We start from the raw sequence: 5262 nt of genomic DNA on the forward strand, positions 1-5262 counted from the left end.
CGGGTCACAGCGCACCTTGGCCGTGGTGGCCCTATCCAATGAGGTGCCGACTCACCTGGCGGAAGTTCTTCGTCGGCTTGCCGTTCTTCCTCAACGTGTCCAAGAGCTGCGACGGGCCTCTACAAGAGCCGGCGCCATAGCTGCTCTGAGCCGGGCCAAGGCGTTCCTTCCAGAACTAGACCCGGCGGACATTGCCCTTGGCTACCCCAGCTTAAAGGAAGACGGCACCCCCTTCGACCAAAGGGACTTTGCAGCGTGCGTGAAGATCGTACGCCCAGTGGCCACTCTGATTGGAAATGACACAGATCTGACCAAGTACCAGCCGGGTTACGATGCCGTTCTTACTTGAACAAGCATCCCACTTATGATTAACCTCTATTGCAAGCATCCGCAACTACAACAAAAGTATTAAGGTAAACCTAACCATAGCATGAAACATATGGATCCAAATCAGCCCCTTACGAAGCAACGGATAAACTAGGGTTTAAGATTCTGTCACTCTAGCAACCCATCATCTACTTATTACTTCCCAATGCCTTCCTCCAGGCCCAAATAATGGTGAAGTGTTATGCAGTCATCGTTCACATAACACCACTAGAGGCTAGACAACATACATCTCATCAAAATATCGAACGAATACCAAATTCACATGACTACTAATAGCAAGACTTCTCCCATGTCCTCAGGAACAAACGTAACTACTCACAAAGCATATTCATGTTCATAATCGGAGGGGTATTAATATGCATATAGGATCTGAACATATGATCTTCCACCAAATAAACCAACTAGCATCAACTACAAGGAGTAATCAACACTACTAGCAACCTACTAGTACCAATCCCGGACTTGGAGAAAAGAATTGGATACAAGAGATGAACTAGGGTTTTGAGAGGAGATGGTGTTGGTGAAGATGTTGATGGAGATTGCCCTCTCCCGATGAGAGGAGCATTGGTGATGACGATGGTGATGATTTCCCCCTCCCGGAGGGAAGTGTCCCCGGCAGAACAGCTCTGCCGGAGCCCTAGATTGGTTCCGCCTCGTGGCGGCGGAGTCTCGTCCCGAAAGGTTGCTTATGATTTTTTCCTCGACGAAAGACTTCATATAGCAGAAGATGGCCACCGGAGAGCCAACAGGGGGCCCACGAGGCAGGGGGCGCGCCCAGGGGGGTAGGGCGCGCCCCCACCCTCGTGGCCAGGTGGGGCCCCCTCTGACGTACTTCTTCCGCTCAATATTTTTTATTATTTCCAAAAATAACTTTCGTGGAGTTTCAGGACTTTTGGAGTTGTGCAGAATAGGTCTCTAATATTTGCTCCTTTTCCAGCCCAGAATTCCAGCTGCCGGCATTCTCCCTCCTTATGTAAACCTTGTAAAATAAGAGAGAATAGGCATAAGTATTGTGACATAATGTGTAATAACAGCCCATATTGAAATAAATATAGATATAAAAGCATGATGCAAAATGGACGTATCACCCAATCTCAAGTACTTCCGGGTGTTCGGGTGTAAGTGTTTCATTCTCAAGAAAGGTGTTCGTTTGTCTAAATTTGAGGCTAGATCTCTTGAGGACATATTTGTTGGTTATGCTACAAACTCTCATGGTTACCGTGTCCTCAACAAGTCCACCAGACTCATTGAGGAGACGTGTAACGTGGAGTTTGAAGAGAATAACGGCTCCCAAGTGGAGCAAAGTGGTACTTGTGATGAAATTCCTCCCCAAGCCATAAGAAGAATGGGTGTTGGTCATATCCTACCCATTGAGGAACCCCTTGTGGCCGAAGGAGAAGGACAATGTTCCACTCATGTGGAACCATCACCGACCCAAGACCCACACGCTTCCGAAGAACAAAGTGAAGGCCCTCAACCAAATGAACAAGATCAAGGGCAAGATCAACCTCAAGATGGTGGTGAACCACCAAGTGATGCCCAAGGTCAAGTTCTTACCACCGAGCAAGTTCAAGATCAAGAGCAAGCTCAAGATCAAGAACAAGCTCAAGACGACGCTCAAGATGATGAAGTTTCCGCTCCTCAACTCTCTCTTGAGGAGGAATTGGAGCGTCATGCCGCCAAGATTGCATCCAAGCTCACTACCAAAGATCATCTCATGAAGAATGTGCTTGGAAGCTTAAGAAATGGGGTAAGCACTCGTAGACAATTAGCAAACTATTGTGAACATCATGCGTTTGTTTCTTGTGTTGAAACCCAAAAGGTCTATGAGGCGCTCGAGGATCCGGATTGGCTCAATGACATGCATGAAGAACTCAATAGCTTCGAGCACAACAAGGTGTGGAGATTGGTGCCAAGGCCAAAGGGGAACCATAATGTCATTGGAACCAAGTGGATATTCAAGAACAAGCAGGATGCTCATGGGATTATCGTTCGCAACAAGGCTCATTTGGTAGCACAAGGCTACTCCCAAGTCGAGGGTATCGACTACGGTGAAACCTTTGCTCCCGTTGCTCGCCTTAAATCTATTCGTTTGTTGATCACTTATGCTTCTCATCATAACTTCAAGTTGCAACAAATGGATGTGAAGAGTGCTTTTCTTAATGGGCCTATTAGTGAGTTGGTGTATGTCAAACAACCCCCCAGGGTTTGAGGATCCCGAGTTCCCCAATCATGTGTACCAACTTGATAAGGCACTCTATGGCCTTAAACAAGCCCCACGTGAGTGGTATGAGCACCTTACCGAGTTGTTGCAAGATCATGGGTTTGAAATTGGGAAAATCGACCCCACTCTTTTTACTAAGAAGGTCAAAGGGGATTTGTTTGTATGCCAACTATATGTTGATGATATTTTCTTTGGTTCTCCTAACAAAGCTTTCAATGAGGAGTTTCCCGCTCTCATGACCTCGAAGTTCAAGATGTTCATGATGGGAGAGTTGAAGTTCTTTCCCGGGTTCGAAATCAAACAAAGAAGAGAAGGAACCTTCATCAACCAAGCCAAATACACTCAAGACATGCTCAAGAGATTCAAGCTAAGTGATGTCAAGACGGCCTCTACTCCAGTGCCCATCAAATGCCAACTTGACATAGATCCCAATGGTAAAGCGGTGGATCAAAAGGTATATCGTTCCATGATTGACTCCTTGCTTTACTTGTGCATCTAGACCGGATATCATGTTGAGTGTGGGAATTTGTGCACGGTTTCAAGCCACACCTAAGTAAAGCCACCATGTGGCGGTCAAGTGAATCTTTTGATATTTGGCTCATACCCCAAACTTTGACTTATGGTACCCAAGAGGAGAAAACTTCAACCTTGTGGGATTTTTGGACTCGGATTGGGCGGGAGACAAAGTGGATAGTAAGTCAACTTTCGGAGGGTGTCAATTTCTTGGTTTCTCTTTGGTGAGTTGGTCTTCTAAGAAGCAAAGTTGTGTGTCTCTCTCGTCCACCGAAGCGGAATATGTGGCCGCCGGTAGTTGTTGTGCTCAACTTCTCTGGATGAGGCAAACTTTAAAGGATCGGTGTCATTTCTGACAAAGTGCCTCTTTGGTGTGACGATGAAAGTGCCATCAAGATTTCTCTCAACCCGGTGCAACACTTCAAGACGAAGCATATTGAGATTCAGTATCACTTCATCCGGGATCACATTACGCGAGGGGAGATCGAGCTCAACTATGTCAACACTCATGAGAACCTTGCAGATATTTTCATGAAGCCCTTGGATGAAGCAAGATTTCGTGAGTTAAGACATGAGCTAAATATCATTGATTTGAGCAATGTGGCTTGAACCTTTGCACACCCCACCATACTCATCTTGATGTCTTATTTAGGTGTAGGCACGGACATAGGGGGAGTATTGTTCTCTCAATGAACTCTTCCTCCCCCCATTATGCATAAATTGATCACGTCTTTCACATTAGCCATTTTTTATGGTACCTGTGCTTCAAAGATGAGTTTTGATCATGGACCCAAGGTTAAAATCTTCGTGGTGCCATAACACTTGACTCAAACATAGGTGGCCTCGGCCACCACCCTCTCTTTTTTTAGAGTTGTGTGGTTTTTGTTTCTTGTCCTCTCGTGGGCATTTTTCTGCCTTTGTGTTTGCTCCCTCACTTCTTCGTGTGTTCTCCTTGCTTGAGCTAAGTCCTTTTTCCTTGTCTAGTCATCGAGTTGTTGGCTGGGCGGTACTACCACTGGAGGCGCGCGGTACTACTGCTTATGTACATCAAGCGGTACTACCGCCTGCCCGAGCGGTACTACCGCTGCGTGGCGGGACTAGGGGGTTATGTCGGGGTAGGGGGAGTTTCTTTCTCCCCCATACCCATTCACTCGACCGTCTCGTCCTCTTTGTGCGCTAGCGACGAACTCGCCGTGGGAGGGTGCTGGTGGGCTGCCTCCTCCAGGCCGTTTTTCACCTTTTCCTCCGGTGGGATCAATCCCCACCCCTTCCTCTAGCCATGGATGCTGGTATTGCCCCCCTTCTCTTTCTCTTTGCTCCTAGGTTTCAGATCTAGGCTTTAGGGGAAATAGGCTTTGCATTCATCATTTTTCGCCAAATCGAGGCTTGAGTAGGATGGTGAAGGCTACTAGATCGTTTGGATTGATGTTTGGCAGGTCTATTTTCGAACTTGGCATCCCGGCAGTACCGGATTTGGCAGCGGCAGTAGAGGAACAGCCGTTCCCCGCCTGGAGCAGTACTACCGCTCCCCTGGAGCGGTACTCCCACTTGAGCGGCACTACCGCTGCCTGATCACGGTACTACCGCTGGAGGCCAACTTCCATCATACCCGTACGAACTATTGATCCTTGTTGCTTTCTCTGGTGGCTTATGCTCGTTCTTTCGTGTTGTTTCTTGTGTTCATGTGTTTGGTTCCAGGTGATGGCCCTTCAGAGCAACCTGTCCATCGTGTCAACCCCGGGCGTTCTACTCCAAAGCGCTGTCGCACTTCTGAGTCAGGGGCGGCTTCCTCAAGTGTTCATCCTCCTTCTCAGCCCAAGAAGACTATTGCGAACAAGCCCAAGCCTACGGCCAAGTCTGTGACAGAGATGACTACAAAGGAGTTCTAGGAAAGGCACCGGCGCAACCCATATGCGGAAGATCAAGAACCCACTTTGGTCAACCGCCCGTTCTGGAACCGTTTTCAGTGGGGAATCTATTTTGATGTCTTCAAAGCAAAGAAGAATCTTTATGTTGATGTCCGCTCCATCAACATTGCCTATATGGAGAAGGATCCTGCCTACTTTGGCGAAGCTCTGCAGATGTGTACTCAGCTGAATATTCTCAGGATCGTGGAGTTCAACAAGGACTTTTATGCG

The sequence above is a fragment of the Triticum aestivum genome, chromosome 3D (assembly GCF_018294505.1).
Source record: "Triticum aestivum cultivar Chinese Spring chromosome 3D, IWGSC CS RefSeq v2.1, whole genome shotgun sequence".
NCBI classification, from domain to species: domain Eukaryota; kingdom Viridiplantae; phylum Streptophyta; class Magnoliopsida; order Poales; family Poaceae; genus Triticum; species Triticum aestivum.